The 17,846-nt window shown below is 42.7% G+C and overlaps 1 pseudogene; it reads right to left on the bottom strand.

Annotated features, from left to right (window-relative positions):
• Positions 1 to 1,947: 1,947 nt before the first annotated feature.
• Positions 1,948 to 2,802, bottom strand: LOC116865506 (annotated as a pseudogene).
• Between the last annotated feature and the right edge of the window lie 15,044 nt (positions 2,803 to 17,846).

The raw sequence follows: 17,846 nt of genomic DNA, 5'->3' as shown, positions 1-17,846 counted from the left end.
TTCTGCCCAAGTATTGAGAAGCTGAGAAGAACCTGTGTGGGGAGCTTCTGCTTGAATGATTGAAATGTGTGTGGCCTCTTCCTCTGGGACAACAACTTTATGAGGACACAGGGGGGCATAAAACATTCATACTCCCTTTTCTGTATGATTTATCCTAGAGAATGCTAAATACATGCTAGATAAACCCCCATGTGTTACATGCATACAGTCGTGGTCCCCAGCAAATCGTGTCTCTCTCTATCTATGCCCATGTATAGGTCATCCCAGTGGGATAGTTGTCTTGGTCATGTGACCTTCTTTGGCCAATAGGATGGTCAGCAAACATGTCCTGGACAGAGGCTCAAAAGGCACTTGGGAATTAGGGCTTTTTTTTTTCTCTCTCTCTCTCTCGCTGCTTTTAGAACCCAGCCACCATACAAAGAAGCCTAGGCTACCCTCCTAGAGACACTTGACCTCAATGACAACCAAGTATCAATCACCAGAAATGTGAGTTAGACCATCATAGACACCCAGCTCCAGACAAGCAACCAGAAGTGACCCCAGAAGAGATGGGCTAAAGCCCAGCCCAGACTGCTGACCCACAGAATTGTGCACAATAAAATTGTTGTTTTAAGTTTTGGGATGGTGTACTAGGCAGCAATCGATAATTTGTTATACCCAAAGCACTGGCCAGCTCTGCATCAAGAAAGGCAAGGGTAGTAACTACTCCTTGGGCTACTCAAAAGAGAGACAGAAAATGTCTCATTATATTGCCTGGAACTTTGGGCTTAACCTCTGCTGACAAAGTCCCTCTCTCAGTCCAGTGAATCAATGCGAATGAAACACATGTGCTGCAAATCCCCTGATGCCCTTCTAGGCAGAAGTTTTTAGTTAGGAAAAGAAAAAGAAACTTAATTTGAAGCTTTAATAACCTCCCAATTAGGTTGTTTCTGCTAGCATTAATATTTAATCATGACATTACTGTGACTATTTTAGAATTGAACTGAAATTAAGTATAAATGTTTGATCATAAATAATTTCATTATTAAAGATAATCTCTGTTATATATGTTTCTGTGCCTATCTTTTATTAAGTTTACTTTTCATGTTGACATTTTTAAGGGCATAATTGTATGTTTTCGTTCTTAGTAATATTGTTACCATATATTAATTATGGCATCATGCCAGGAACACTAGTAATGAAATAAGTTGGTTTTTCTACTTTAAGAGCCAGCAGTAGGCTCCCATTCTTATACAACTAACAAATAGATGGTCAGCTTTGAGCTCTACATCATTTCCCTGAATTATTCTTTCACTCTCTTTATTTGTGCATAAGCACCATTGCTCTTGATTTACAGAAAAAATCAGTGTAAACGAGAGTGGGAGGGATAGTTTTCTTTGTCCATTTTCTAAGGGGTTTCTTGGAGGCCACATACAGCACCAAAGGAAGGGTGTGTGTAGTAGGTAGAATAATAGTCTTCCAAAGATGTCCACATCCTAATCTCCAGAACTTATGAATATGTCACCATACATGGCAAAAGAGACTTTGCAGGTGTTATCAAGGACCTAGAAATAAAGAGGTAATCCTGGATTATCTGGGTGGGCTCAATGTAACTGCAAGGGTCTTTAAAAGTAGAAGAGAGGGAGAGGAGAAAGTCAGGGAAGTAGATATGACAATGGAAGCAGGGTTGGAGTAATATTGGAGAAGGACTCATCCCACCACTATGGACCTTGGGGATGGAGGAAAGGGACATCATCAAGGAATAGGGGCATCTTCTAAAAGTTGGAAAATGGAAGGAAATGGATTCTCCCCTAAAAACTCTGAAAATGGATGCAACCCTGTGTGAGACCCAGGTCAGACTTCAGAACTGTATGATAACAGAAGTGGGTTTTATTTTGTTTTGGTTTTTGTTTTTGCTATTTATTTATTTATTTATTTATTTATTTATTTTGGTAGAACCAAGGGTTATTAAGCTGTGCCTTGGTACAGGTGCTGGAAATTTCCTATGATGTTCTTGAAGTATAAAGCCTGGATGTTCTGCCAATCCTTCTTGAGCAATGACACCAGGAAATTAACAACTAAGCGGAAACATCCACACGAGCTCATCATCTGTCATCTTCATGTGGCCAACGACCACTGCCACACACAGCACCTTCTTCATCTGGGATTTGATCATGGACTTCACTTCATCTCCTTAGCCACCATGTTCTCATTGAGGGTCAGCAAGGAAGGGAACTTGCCTGCCTTATTCAGGCCTGAGCCCAGTATTCATGGGAACTGTTTGATCAGAGATTCTGAAGCCAAAAAGATATCATACTTCTCGGCCAGCTTCTGAACTCATTTTTCATTCTTGTTGAGTTTCTTCAGTGCCTCACTGTCCAGGTGGGGAATAACCACAGCCTTGGCCTCATCACAGTGCTGCTGATCCCCCAAAGCACATATGGAGAGCTTGAGGCAGGGAGTGGACTTAAGCCTGATGGTGCCCAAAAAGCATTTGTCCTTCTGTGGGACATCATTCTTCAAGCTGATCTGCAGCTCCACTGTCTCCAAATCTTCTGGCACTTGAGCTCATTCCCAATGCCGGACTCCCCACACCGCCTTGTACAGGGTGTCATGGGAGACTTTGCTGCTCGTGGTGTCATGTGTTACAATCACTGGAAAAGAGCCAGGAGTGCATTGTTTTAAGCCTCTATGTTTGTGGCAACCTGTTACAGCAGCCACAGGAAACTGATACAGGAGGCATCTTCCGGAGCACGCCAGTGGGATCTGGGCAGTCCCACTTACAGGCTGTAGCAGGAAGCAAGTTGTTTGACCTCTGCACATTGGCACTTTGTAGTCAATAAAGGGAGAGCAACAGTGGCTACTTCATAAGGTTATTGGGATAATTAAATGAGGTAATTTGCATAAATATCTTAACACAGTATCTAGCTCATTTTACACATTTGTTAAAGGTCAACTGTTTTTGCTGTTATTAAAACCTGCCGTGGCCCACTGTTATGGTTCACACTTTGTTGTGCGCTGCCCTGGTAGGGGTTCCCAGTGCCTGACAAGTGACCTGCTCAGCCTTCCTGGAGGTGGTGTGCGCTTCCTGCCTCATTGTTAGGCTTGGCCCTGGAACGTCTTTGGCCAATGGACTACGAGCAGACTCCAGCCAAGACACTTCCAAGGGGAAGCTTTGGGAGCAGGTGCATAGTTTGGCTCAGCCACTTGTTCTTTTCTCTTTGTGACAAGAAAGACGTTTCCCATATAAGGGCTTCTCCTTCCACCTGAGTCCTGGCTGAGAAGACACATGGCACAGAGCCACAGCACATGTAATGTGAGATGTAAATGTTTATAGTCATAAGTCATTGAGATTGGGGGGTTGTTTGTTTTCATAGTAAAGTTGACAAACACACCTCTCATAGATACTGTTTAGAGAGTCTGCCAGCTCACACACACATGCATACACATCTCCCTCCAGACTGTCTACAAGAACTACACTTGGCCCACAACGACTCTGACACTCATGTTAATGCTCTATAATACTAATACTAGGAATCTCAGAGGCCCTAACCATAATTAAGCCAAGCACAAATGGACACTTGGCCCCATGTGAGCAAATAAAAGCTTATCCCAAGAAATATGGAATTGTGACCTGGAGACAGCTAGAGAGATTTGCTTAGGTCTATAAATAATAGGGAAGATTTGGGAAGGGGGGGGATCCTAAAAATTATGGCTTGATCATCTTGGGTCTTGCAGTTGGAGAAGCAAAGAGGGAATATCTACAGGGTCAGAAAAGTAGAGATGCAAGAGGAGAAGACATGGCAGCCTGAGCCCATCACGGTTTTCTACTCCCTGAACATGGTCTACACTGAGGCTCATGTGCTCCACAGGATAAGCTAGTCTCCTTTCAATAAATCCCCCCTCCTACTTAAGTAATCTCAAGTTGGCTTCTTTAACCTTGAACTGAAAGTATCTTGACTGAGATGAAGTTCTAGGCGAAGGTCTTACAGTTAGGAGGTAGCAATGAAAAGTTTCCATCCACGAGAATGCCAACAGTCCTGAGGAATCAGTCTGCACATAACAGAGGATACAACCTCTCCTCTTCTCTGTCTGACTGAGCCTATTGGTGCAGAGCTCAAAACTCTCCATTTGCTGTAAAACTGAGCTCTCCTAGGCACATGAGTCAGAGAGGTAGAAGAAGATGGCTTCAACAATTAGTTCACCATTAAACATAGATATTAGAGTCCTCTCTAGACACCATGATAACAGGAGAAACACAAACAACATAGCCCCATCCTGCCATTTGTGAGCATATAGCTTAGCGGAGGATAAGAGGGTAGCAAAGAAGCTCAAAGAAAAGGTTCCAGGTGGGAGGCTGGGCCCTATCTCTGCCACAAACTAGCTATGTGGCTTCAGGCATCATTCCACCACTCTGGCCTTCAAGCCCCCATTGACAAAATTATGGGCTAGATTAAATGATTTTTACAGGTTTTTCCATGACACTTGGTCCATTGTCACTATAGCTAAGGTCTGATGAGCAAAAAGGAGCTGCTGCCCTTGGACTGTCAATAATTTCCACTTACAGTGTGAGGCTGGCTTCATCGCAGCCATGTGTGGAACAGTCTAAAAATGCAGATTTTGGGAGCCTCAGCTCCAGAGTTCTGATTCAGAGGGGCTGGACCTCACCTTGGGTAGTGTTGGTTTTAATACATGGCCCAATTTGAGAACCACTATCCCAGGCTATTGTAGATTCTACAGAAATGTCCCAGCCTCCCTTAAGTTCATAAACAATTAACAGTGCGATAAACTGATAAACTGTACATTAATTGGTAATAGTAGCTCTTACCCAGCCTAGCACTGTACTATGCACATTATAAGTAGTATTAATTCATTTAATCCTAACAACCCTGTGAGGTAAGTCTTTGACTCTCCCTGGAAGGATTTTATTTTATTTTTTTTATTTTTTTAAAGATTTTATTTATTTGTTTGACAGAGAGATCACAAGTAGGCAGAGAGGCAGGCAGAGAGAGGCGGGAAGCAGGCTCCCCGCCGAGCAGAGAGCCCGATGCAAAGCCTGATGAGGGCTGGATCTCAGGACCCTGGGACCACGACCTGAGCGGAAGGCAGAGGCTTAACCCACTGACCCACCCAGACGCCCCTCCCTGGAAGGATTTTAATTGTTTTATTCGTCTCTTCCCTCCCCGGTGCAACTACGGACTTTGATCCAGGCTTCCCTGTAAGAGATTGATTTGAATAAATAAATAATCAAAATTAAATAAAACACTAAAGGAAAAGTAATCTTCATTTAGAAGCTACCTGCTCTGTGAGCCCATCTCATGCCCACACTTCTTCATGACCTCCTGTCCTCATCCACCACACCTCCAGTAAACTGTGAGGAAAAAATGACAAAGATAGCATTTCCCAGGGTAGGGTGGATAGTACTTCCCAGGGTAGTGTGACCTAAGGCAACGGAGTTTTACTTGTGGGCTTATTCTGCCACTGACCCAGGTACACCAGATAAGGTAGAAGAAGGGACCCAGGTGGATGACCTTGAAATTTTATGATCAGATATGCTATCAGATATTTACATTCTGATTAAGGTAATAATCTGTGAATATGGAGGAAGTAAGGAAAAGGTGTGAGGAGATAAGCCACAGAGGATTTTATTGGATCTGGGGAGGTTTCTATCTCAAGGAGAAATGATAGCAAGTGATAGTAGTTTTAAAAAGGCAGTCAGTTATTTCACATATCTAAGTATGGAGCTCGGTGTTCCTGCATTGGTTCAGCATTGGATCTGGGATCCATATTATTTTCTATCTTTCGTTCTTTTACTCCACCATCCTCCACATGTAGATATTCACTAGCTTATTACTTCATGATCACAAGATGGCTGCCATTACCCTGGGTATTATATCCTAACACTGCAGCATCCAAAGCAAGGAAGGAAAGAACAAGCCCTTTCTTTATACACCTCTTTCTGTCACCATGCAGGAAAACTCCTTCCAGAAATAACAGTCCCCCTATGTCTCTTTGATTAGGACGGGTCACTTGGCCACTTGTGAGGGTCAAATCGTGCCTCCCCAAAATTTATGCTTTGAAGCCCTAACCCCCAGGTCCTCAGAGTGTGACCTTATTTGAAGTCAAAGTCTTTACAAGAGGTAACAAGTTAGGTGAAGTCTTTAAGATGGGTCTCAACCACCAGTGTTCTTATAAGAAGAGGAGATTTGGGGGTGCCTGGGTGGCTCAGTGGGTTAAGCCTCTGTCTTCGGCTCAGGTCACGATCTCAGGGTCCTGGGATCATGCCCCACATCAGGCTGTCTGCTCAGCAGGGAGCCTGCCTCTCCCTCTCTCTCTGCCTGCCTCTCTGCCTACTTATGATCTCTGTTTGTCAAATAAATAAAGAAAATCTTAAAAAAAAAAAGAAGAGGAGGAGATTTGGACACAGAGGGGAGATGATGTGAAGACACAGGGAGAAGGAAGGCAGCCACCTATAAGCTAAGAGAAGTTTGGAACAAATCCTTCCCTCACAGCCCTCAGAAGGAACCAGCCCTGCGGACACCTTGATCTTGGACTTCCGGCTTCTAGAACTGAGACAATAAAATGTACTACCCAGGTTCTGTACTTTGTTACAGCAGCCATGGCTAACAAATACAGCCACCTGTACCTAACTTCAAGAGATGCCACAAAGGGAATATATAACTAGCCTCTGTTGTGCAAGGCAGACCTATGAGCATACAATATAGAGAGGAGAATGTTGACATTCTGGGCAGCCTGCGGTGACAGCACCATCTTTCTTTGCAAGTCACATAAATTGATTCTGACTAATTTAGTCAGAAGGGAAGCCTTAGGGGAAGCCTTATGAGGAAGGGGTTAGGATTAGGGAATTGGTGGGAAGGCTAGAGATGCAAGCTTAGAAAAATTACAGAAAGCAGGGTGGGCTGGGGTTCTGGATAGCAGGAATGATATAAACTTCTTGTAGCTTTCCCATTCCAATGTATGTGCTCCTAACACATTTTCTGCCATAAAAATGCCAATGATTCTGAGCCCCAGGAGAGGAGGGACCTAGCTTTTGGCCAAGGAAGAGGACAGAAGGCCAGACTGATTAAGTATAACAAAGCAAGCTCATACTGGGCTGGAAACAGATAATTCCCCAAAAGGAAGTTATGGAATTACCTCTTAAAGAAAATGAGAAGGAATTACCTCTTAAAGAAAATGGGAGGGAAAAGAATTTAATTTCGACTATACCAGTGGAAGACGGGCAATTGGTATAGAAATTGGAGACAAAAAGTGTTTCCTTACAACCACAGCAAGTTGTCTCATATCCTGGAAATGTCCTCTAGGCCAAGCTCTAAGTCATGTTTAAGCTGCCCACACTTCCCATTCTAAAACCCTCAACCCCTGAGCATGATAACTAATTACCTGGTATCCATTCCAGATTCATTTTCCAATCTCTTCTTCTAGGTCCTCCCTAAACCGTTTGGATCATAAGCCCTCAGAGGAACAAGTTAAGAAGCAAACACAAAACCAAATGGTTTAAATTCACCAGAATCATCCATTTTCTTCAAATGCAGTACCCTTATCCATGCAAATAACAAAGAAAAAAAAAAATCACTGTGTCTGTACTGAGGAAGCACCAAAACATTTAATCCATCAGATCAAGTTGGCAAACAGCCTGTCACTCTGGTCAAGGGAGGAGAGAATCTGCCAAATTAGATGTTTGACTGAATTGACAGGATGTCTCAGTCAAAATAAGTCTTTTTTATTAAATGTTGAGAGATCATAGTATATCAAAAAGAAAATCGACACAAGCCACTTTTCATCTATGTACACAGTAAAATCAAGGTGACATATTGGAAATCTCTAAATAACACTTTGTCTACATAAAAGGGTGTAATTCTTTGGGTCAGAATAAATTAGGAAAGAAAATCTCCTTTTCAAGTGGAAAAGGATTGAGAAACTAAATTGCCTGGAGACAGTGTGTTGTCTCTATCAATATGATTTCTTACCACCTCTACCATTTCACACTGCTTGTGTGATGCCAGCCCCATAGACTGAATGAACATCATGCTGTTTCCTCTTCATTATCTTATTTAATCTGACCAACAATTCTATAAGGTGGGGACTGCTAGTTTCATTAAAGAAAGAGGAAAATTGTGGCTTATGTGATGTACGTAGCTTCCCCAACTATACACAGAAATTACGTTCCAGAGAGGAGAGTTGAACTTATGTCTGACTTCAAAGCTGTTGCCTTCTAAGAGTATTCAACTATTTCTTCCTAGCCACACAGCTGGCATCTTTCTCCCTAGGGCTGACTCAAGAATTCTAGAACCTTCTCTTCCAATTGTTCTGGGTCAGAGAGGACCTCTTTTCATCAGCGCCCATAAAAGCAAAAATGCCCCCTCAACAGCCCTGGTTACAAAATTCCTTAATCCAACCTGCCCTCACCTTTCATGGAAGCTCAAAGCCATGGAGTCCCATAGGGTCTACCTTGCCCTTTTTAGCATTCTGTTTTCCATATGCAGTGTGGGTTTACTCCTTCTGCTGTACAGTCTGTTCTTTGAGAGAAGAACATTCATACAATAGTATGTGCACGATAGTTATCTCCTGCCTTCCTTTATTTAACTCAAGCACCAGGGGGCTGTTTCTATGAGCACAATGGTTAGATTTTCATTGCATTGTCATTGACTTTTGTCTTATATTTATGACCATGGCTTCAATTCCTCCTTTAATTTAGAGAACAAGAGCTGCTTGAAAGTCATCAAGGCTGGTTACTCAGCGGACTGTCTCCTGCCACTTCTTGATCGCTTCTTCTCTTTTATTCATCCCAACTTCAATTTCTCTTTTGTACAATGTGACCAAAGCCCAAAGGGAATCACAGGACATGAAGAAATGGTTTTTAGTTGACCCTTTCCTTCAGGGACAATAGCTCAAGAGGTATGTAGAACCCTTTACAGCACATGAACTCCTTTAAATTCTTTGCCTTTAAGGTGTCTGACAGAAATTAGTAAGAAGGAAGAATGACCTTCCCATCTTCCATTTTAGTAAGGCACAAAAATTTTTTTTTGAACAACTGCTTCAACAGGCTGAATCAATTCCTTTAAATTCTAGACCCCTGTTTTTCCACACTTATCTCTTAGACAAGCATTACATGTAATTGAGCTGAGCTCCAGGATCAGACCAAGAAGTAAAATAAAGTCATAAGAGAAATGGAAACTTAAGTTCCTTCTTAAAAAAAAAAGGGGGGGGGAGAAATCTTCACAAGAGTGTCCAAACTTCTCGTCTTTGACCTCACCTGTCTCTACTCTTAAAACTTAAAAGAGTATTTTGTATTTTCTGTAATTCTATTTTCCCCCAAATTTATATTGACTTTCCAGGACAAAGGACAGTGGTGAAATAAAACATGCCCACAGAAGGATGCCTGGGTGGCTCAGCTGGTTAAGTGTCTGCCTTCTGCTCAGGTCATGATCCCAGGGCCCTGGGATCACGTCCCCATGTTAGGCTCTCTGCCCAGGGGGGAGTCTGCTTCTCCCTCTCACTCTCCTTCTGTGTTTTCTCTCTCAAATAAATAAATAAAATCTTAAAAAAAAAAAAAAAAACACGCTCACAGAATCATCTGTCCCAAAAGCTATCCCAGATGTCTCCCCTTCCCCCGCCATAGCCCTACTCTTAGGTTTGTACTACCTTAGGAAAGGTTGAGGATTTAACTTCCAGAAAGAGATCCATTAAATCTAGTTTCTTGATTCTAAATAGCATTTCTTCTCCCTTTTCCCCCAAAAGCTTTTTTACTAAATAGATGATACTCTTTATAATCCATGGCAATTTAAAATTAAAACCAAATAATCCTCCTGACTCTCAGGCCGGGAAATGTCTATTAATCTATTATGTAATGCTTAATATATTTTACAAGTATTATTTTGTATGTAAATCATGAGGTATATAATAATACGAACACCGGTGAGCCCATGACCCAGTGTGCGCTAACCACTATTGTTGTGTCTCCTCCTGGGTATCTTCCCTATCCTAGCTCACTGCCAACCCTAGAGGCAAGATTTTTCACTGTATTTTTTTTTACCCTTTATTTTTTATGTGTGTCTTCTTAAATATATTGTTTAATTTTGCTAGCCTTTGAACTTTATAAAAATACTAGATGATGTCTCCAATGGCCTGCTTTTTCATTAAATTTTAGATTTATAAGATTCATTTATAGCTCATTCATTCATTCTACATTATGGTATTTCATTTATTGTCTTTGCTACATAATATTTCATTCTGTAACAACACCCTAATTGATTTAACCATTTTCATGTGATGGATATTTGGACCCTTTCCCATTTGGGTTGCTCCCAAACATTCCTTTACATGTCTCTGCTAAATACGTCCAAGGATATTTCGGAGACACCTACCAAGAAGAGAAATGCTAAATCAGAGAGCATGCAAATGTTCAATTCTATAAAACAGGCCCAAATTATTTTCCAAAGTGGTTGTAACAGTTTATACTCCCACCATTCTTTGCTGCCACTTTTACTTCAATCTTATAGAAAACCAAGAATAGGACCAAGAGAATGAAACAGAAGATGAACGGAATTTGACATAAGTCGGGTACAAAAGCAGACTGTGCATGGGGTGCCACCCACACCAGGCTAGCCACACTGGAATCCTCTTCCTGGCTGGGTCTAATAACTCTGACCCAGCCCCACCCACAGCCATAGGTAGCCCAAAAAAATCCACAATGACTGCTGTTCCTTGGGACTTTTCCTCACTTTGCCTCACACCTGCTCTCTTGGCAGGGTCTAGCAGGTTCTGTCGTTGGTCTTATTCCTGAATATAATCAGTCTACAAGGACTGCTTGAGCACCTATCAGATGCCAGACACTGGAGGTATAGAAGGGATATGACAGATAAGGGGGTGGCCTTTATATTTCACTGGAGAAAAAGAGACAATAAACAAAAGATGAGTCTAGATCGTGACCATTGTCATTTGCCTTATTTGTTTCCTTTCTAGCAAGTGAAGAGCTTGGGAAAATCATTCCAGGCAGAGAGCAAGTGCAAAAGCACTCAATGTGGATAGGAAGGGTACACCCAAGGGTCAGAAAAGAAGTTGTGCAACCAAAGCCTTCCAGAAAGGCAGAGTGGTACAAGAGGAGACTGGAAAAATAGTCAAAGCCAGACCATGTGGCGGGGTGGAGGGGGTGGGGGGTAGGGGAGGAAGGGAGATGTTGCAGGACAAGATAGTGAGAAGTAGCATGGGGTCTGCTGGAGAGAAGCAGATAGATCCAAGATAGATCCACCTGTAGGGGAGAGAGAGAGAGGGATGGAGGGGGTATAGGGGAGAAATGGAAGGTGACATCTTGTTTTTTGTTTTGTTTTGTTTTATCACAAAACACTTTTAAATAAAACTTTTAAAGCATTTTTGTTTTATCACCTTTTAGATGACTAACTAACACTTATGGTCCCTGTGGTTTAGATTCTGCATTTCCCTGGGACATGGTTTCCAGGGTGGCTGATGGGGAACAAAAAAAACAACAAAAACATGGTTTCTCATCTTTCCACCTCCCCAGTGAGTCTGGGTCACCACTCAGCTTCTGCCAGATGAAGCCATGGCACCAAGGGGAGGGCCCTAACATGGGAATTGCGGCCCCAAACTTGCTACTTCTTAACAATGTGACCTATGGACAAGTTGCTTAACCGAAGCCTCAGTTTCTCTAGCTGTAAAATGGGATGAAGGAGGGGAGAGAGTTGAAGTACCTAGTGCACATCAGGCACTCACGGTACCTACTTTGTCTCTTTCAGTCCTGAGAGTAACACTACTTTATGGATGACAAAGCAGAGGACGAGAGATGTTCAAAGTACCCTTCCCAAGGTCATGATGCTAAGATTCAAAACAAGGTTCTCCAAGACTCTACAGAGCACTGCCCCAGGGGCATCCAAGCACAAAGTAAGAGAATATATGTGAAAATATTAGTTGGGCTGCAGTGTTCTTTACAAATGTAAGGTATAATTACTATTTTTTTAAAAACTCATCTCAAATTACTCTCCCACGTCTCCCCTTCCAGAGGCTTCATGCACTTTAACTAAGACCTTTGCTCATATAATTCCCTTGGCCTAAATACTCTTCCCTATCTTACCCATTACCTATCAGGCAATCTATTATTTTGTTTGCAAAAAGACTTGCTCAGTAATCTTACCCTGTTCTGCAAATGAAATTGATTACCTCTTCTTTTAGATTCTAATGGTAAGTAGCACATACAGAACACATGTGGACTATGAGCTATTGGCACAAAAGCCTGTTAATGTCCAACCCAAACCTCTGTGACTTCAAACAACAACAATTTTTTCTTGCTCACAAAGCAGGGAGTTGGCTGGGAGCCAGCTGATCTAGGCTGGGCTCAGCTCCACACTGCATGTTGAGTCCAAATCTACTCTGTCTAAGCACTGCTTGGACTGACTCCACAGAAGGAAACTCTTTCTCCAGTGCAAAGAGATGTAGCGTCAAATGGTAAAGAACAAAGATTCAGGGATGGGTGAAGATTTGAGGTCAATGACTCAATCTGTCACACATACCTATTAGAATGTGGGCAGAGCCACTCACTTGACCCTTTCTTACTGAGAACCTACTACGTCCACCAAGCACTCCTCTAAGCTCTGTGGAGATAGCAGGAAGCAAAATCAGAGACGGTGCCTATCTGTACAGAGCTAAAATTCTGGCAGAAGAACAGAGACAAATTGAAAAAGAAGATCATTTCAAATTGTGCTCAGGACTGTGAAGAGAATAAAAGCCAGGCATATGATAGGATAATGTCAGCAACAGAGACAGGGGAGTAGTCACCTTTGGTGGCGTGGTTGGGAAGGCCTTTCTGAAGAGTTGACCTCTGAATTGAAATGAATAAAGAAGCAGAGGGGATCTTACAAATCGCACGGAGATCAGGGTAAGAGGGTCTCAGCCAGCAGGACGTTAACGGTGTCCGAGGAAGAGAAAGATGCCAGTGTCACATCAAAATCACCTAGAAGCCTTGTTAAAACACGGATTGCTGGACCCCAACCCCCAGAGTTTCTTATTCCATTGATCTGGTGCGGGTCTAAGAATTACATCTCTAACAAGCTCTCAATGATCCTAATAGGGCAGGGACCACACCTTTGAAACTCATGTACCTGTGTGATCAAGAGAGTGTGGCACAGGATAAGACCCTTTGGGCCGTAATAAAAAATGTGCATGTTATGGTATGTGCAAGGGGAAGCCCCTGGAGGACATGCTCAGGGGAATGCTGTGACCTGATTTAGGTTTAACAGAACACTCTGACTTCTACATGGAGAGAGCGTCACCAGGGAATGGAATTGGAACAAGAAAGTTGAGATACTTTTTGTATTCAACCCTTGGCTCCCCAAGGTTCCTACTTGGGATGATTGGACATGTGGTGCAGCCACCCAGAGAATGGTGAATCATGGTGGACAGAAGTTTTGGGAGGGAGTGAGGCCAACCTTGAACTCAATTTAAGGCCCCTTTGGGACATCCAAAACCTATAGGATGCACAACTCCACGGGTACCCTGCACCCTCAGTGTGAAGAGTATTTCACAGAAGCATAATATGACAGTGTGAACAGCACCTGCTGGAATTGTGTAATTGTCAGTCCTGGAATATCCTCCCTCCTCTGACCCTACCCTACTGATAGGAGGCAGACCATAGGCAAGCAAGATACTTTCAAATGGCATTCGTGCTGCAAAGAAAATAAACTCCCAACTCTATAGATCTGGACCACTCATGTTGCCATGAACTCGCCATGGACTCCTCCCTGACGACATGGCTGGGGCATCCTGGGACCTCATTCCTAGAAGCCGCTTGGTTAAAGAACACATAGGATGGTAACTTGAAGGTAATAATTGTAAGTAATGTACCAAGACCAATATACTCTTTTCAGGACTTAGTTCACACAATAATCCTATTAGATGTGTGTAATGATTTATCCCCATTTTACAACTGGGAAAATTGAGGCATGGAGTGGTTTAGTAGCTTGCCAGAGGATATATGGCTAAGAAGGGACAAAGCTGGGATTCAAGACTAGGGAGGGTAATTGGAGAGCTGGATCTCTTACCCACTTGGCTACACTGGTTCTCACTTCGCTGCTGACAGAATCTGTCTGAAGGGGTCTACATCACCCTTACACCCTGTCCAGGTTCCGATATTACCAAAGAGAAAAGTCCAGCCTTGCCAAGGCCTATCTTCTTTGCCAGTAAGTAGCTAGAACTGTCAGGGTGTCTGCAGCCTTAAGGAAACTCCATGCCTGGATCTATGTGCCAGACCTTATACACAGAGAAAATATGGACATTTTCTTTTAATAATGCTACAGAGAAATAATGAAATGGTACCATTACAAAAACATAATTAGGTCTTCAAAAAAAAAAACTCCGCTGGAGTCCTATAAAAAGACCACAGGTGTTCGTCATTACTTTTTATTTAGCAGACAGTTTTAGCCATTGTTTGTTTTTTCCCCCATTTTATTAAGTTCTGGTATTTTAAGATGATTTGTGTATAATAATAACAATAATTTCCTGTTTGCCTGTCAGTTGTGAGCCGCTTTAATTACAGATATTCATTTTCACAAGTTAACTTGGTAAACATGCTCATTTGTTATGTTGCCTGTTCATTAAATCAGTTAGCACAGCTAGTAACTATGTTAAGTATCTTGCTGTCGGGTTTCAGCAATGGATCTTCATCGGTTTCCAGCACTATGTCTCACAGAGACAGACACAGACTTCCTGAGAGTCTTTTCCCCTTGGTTTGCGGGCGTTAAGTCTTCCATTTCTACAAGGCCAGGTGTGTTGGACGCCCCCAGTGAAGGCATCCAGTAGAGGATTGGTGTATCACAGTTACATTGTTGGAGTTCAGTACTGGTTAACTAAGGGCAAGATATATGATAAAGGAAGAGGGACGCCCTGACCAGGGAGGATTTGAGCATACATGTTAGGAGCATCCTGGACCACAATCCTCCCCTTGGATGCCCCCCACCCCTTCAACCAGACCTGCAGACAAGAAGGACCTAGGGGATCACAGTTGTACCAAATGACTCTGAGATCACCGGTTGTCTCACTCAAGCATTTGAAGGAGGGATGTCAGGTTGGAGATATAAAATTCAGATAGAATCAGAGCTGAGTCTCCAAGGCCATAATAGCCCCAAACCACACACAAGCTTGCTGTTAGGAAAAGTATGAAGAGATCAAGGAAGAAGACCCTTCTCAGCAATGAAAGAGTATGCAACCAGAAAGGAAAAAGCTGATGGAGAGAAGATCACACTGAAGACCTAGCCTTTCCCAAGAAGCCCAGTTCTTTGTTTCTTTGAGACTTTTTTTAAAGATTTATTTATTTATTTATTTGACAGAGATCACAAGTAGGCAGAGAGGCAGGGAGAGAGAGAGGAAGGGAAGCAGGCTCCCTGCTGAGCAGAGAGCCCAATGTGGGGCTTGATCCCAGGACCCTGGGATCATGACCTGAGCCGAAGGCAGAGGCTTTAACCTGCTGAGCCACCCAGACGCCCCTCTTTAAGACTTTAGTGCATCTTTACAATAAATCTGTTACTTTGCCAACTTACTGGGTGTCTTATTACTTACAACCAAATGCCCCCTGATCAATACATTCTTCCTCATATGACTGGAATGATGGCGGTTCCACAAAGGTCTCACATCTGGTAAATTCCAGTTTCTCTAGGAAGGAGCCATGGATACCAGTGGCTAGGTCATTGGTCACCTGCCGATTGGATATTTCATTCAAAACTTTCCTTTAAGCAAGTGGGGACAACTAAGAAGCTGACATGCCAAATCGAGATGAAGAGAAAAGAAAAGATCATAAACTACTCCTAGTAGCTGAGTCACAGGTTCAAGAGGAAGTAGTACATCTAGGGCATGAGTCAGGATGGAGAAATTCTTCTCAAGGTGCTCAAGAGTAAATATTAAGAATAAAATGCCTGTGAGTTGACCATGGTCGACTCTTTTTCATTACTCTGCTTTGTTTCTTTTGTGGCCTTGCTGAGCTTTACAAAGAGAAGGAAGGTCCATTGGTTGTAGTTGGACAAGCAATGATGAGAAACTGAGTGAGAAAAAGGTTTGATGTAAGTATGAGGCAACTAGAGAAGATGATATGTAGTCATACTGAGTTTAAGGCAGGTCATCTAGATGGAGGCATGAGACCCTGAGGGGTACCATTAATCATCAGAGGGCATAAGCCACCACATCTAATAAATCTAAACCAATTTGGTAAGGATTCTTCAAAGGGCTCTGGAACTAGTCCCATACTATTTTCTCCATGATATAGGACATCACTCTGCATTTCTTTCCCTAGTTGGCAATTTCAATCCCTCTTTGCTTGGCTTTCCTATCTGATCATCACGTGCCCATCTTTTGGTTTCTCTCCTAGGTCTCAGTTATCCCTGAGGATATCCCTGAGGATAACAAAAGGATTCTCCTTTTTTCAAGAGAGAAATCCCAAGGTCAATGCTGAAAAGAGACACTAGAATTTAAGATAGAGCTGAGGGTCTCATGTTCTACCCTGGCGGTAAAAATGGATTAGCACCCAAATCACAGATTCATGGGGATGTAGGTTAAAGAAGGAATTTTTGCAGCAATGCCCCCAAAGGAGGTGGATGATGGTCAGACCTGGAGTGTATAGGAAGAGTTAGAGTCTTAGAAGAGAAAGACACTTTAAAGGTTGGAGAAATGTTCAGGGAGAGCAGAGGAGCCAAATGGGATTTCTCTTTAGACATCTTCATCCTCCCTGTAAAGTAGAAGTATGCTGGGAGTATGGGGCTCAGAGATAGAATTACAGGCATGAACTGAGTGGTAAATATTGGGAGAAGGCAATGCTTGTGTACTTATGAGACTTGCTTTCATAAGCAAATAGTCATTTGTGTCCTGGAGCTCTGTAGGTTTTGTCTAATGTGCATCCTTTCCCCCTCATATGATAATAGCACCTGGCTTTGATTTGGAACCCTCAGTGGATACAGTTGTATTGGGACTGTCAATCAAAGTGAGCCATCCTCCCCCCACACACTAAGGCATGGGTAGGTGACCTAAGCTAGACCCATCAGAGGTTCCTCCTTAAAATCTGCATCATGAGTGCAGTAACACAAAACCTGAACACTCGTGGGGCTGATTCATTCTGATGGTGGCTCCTAGAAGGCACTGTCTCTGCCTTTCTGCTCTCCAAAGGCAAAGAGCCACTGTGAGGCCAGCCCTTCCAGAGATCTGGTTCTTCAAGTCTTCCTGTATTTTTGTAAGCCACCCCATATCCTTCCAAGATGTTCCTTTTTTGCTTAAATTTGGTCAGAACCAGGTTCTGTTGCTTATAACGTAAGAACCCCAGCCAAGGCAGAAGTAGGATTACCAGTGTTGAATAAAAAGTAAGACATGGCAGAAAAGAATTGAGAAGTCCAAAACCAGGGTTCCACTCCTGGCACTGCCACTGCCACAAAGACACTGGGCAGGTTGGAGCCAGTCTCTCACGCTCACCCAGCTTCATCTGTCACCTCTAAAGCAGAGGTTGAAACAGAGCCTACGTAGAAATAGTTTTTCCCACATCTCAAGAACTTTAAACAGTCCTTAGTCCTTATTCCCTGCCATCTGCTAGTACTGGCTTCAGCCATTGGGCTGAAAGGACTCTAAGCAAAGGAAAGAACAGAAACATCCCATTTCATCCCAATAGCATTCATCAAAAGAATTCCAATTCCCATGTGATAAGCCAATTTTCTTAAGCAATATAAATTGAATCTGATTGTATCATTTTTTCATTCTTTCATTTAGCACCTGCTAAGTTCCTCGTATGCTTTCTTTGGGGGCTAAAAAAGGAAGTCAAAGACAGGACCCTTCGAGAAACTTGAAATCCCTAGACAATATGTCCAAGA

Source organism: Lontra canadensis, unplaced genomic scaffold, assembly GCF_010015895.1.
Source record: "Lontra canadensis isolate GAN:19392208 unplaced genomic scaffold, GSC_riverotter_1.0 scaffold8, whole genome shotgun sequence".
Classification (NCBI taxonomy): Eukaryota; Metazoa; Chordata; class Mammalia; order Carnivora; family Mustelidae; genus Lontra; species Lontra canadensis.
Note: the sequence above shows the minus strand (reverse complement) of the source record. Positions and strands in the feature narration are given on the sequence as shown.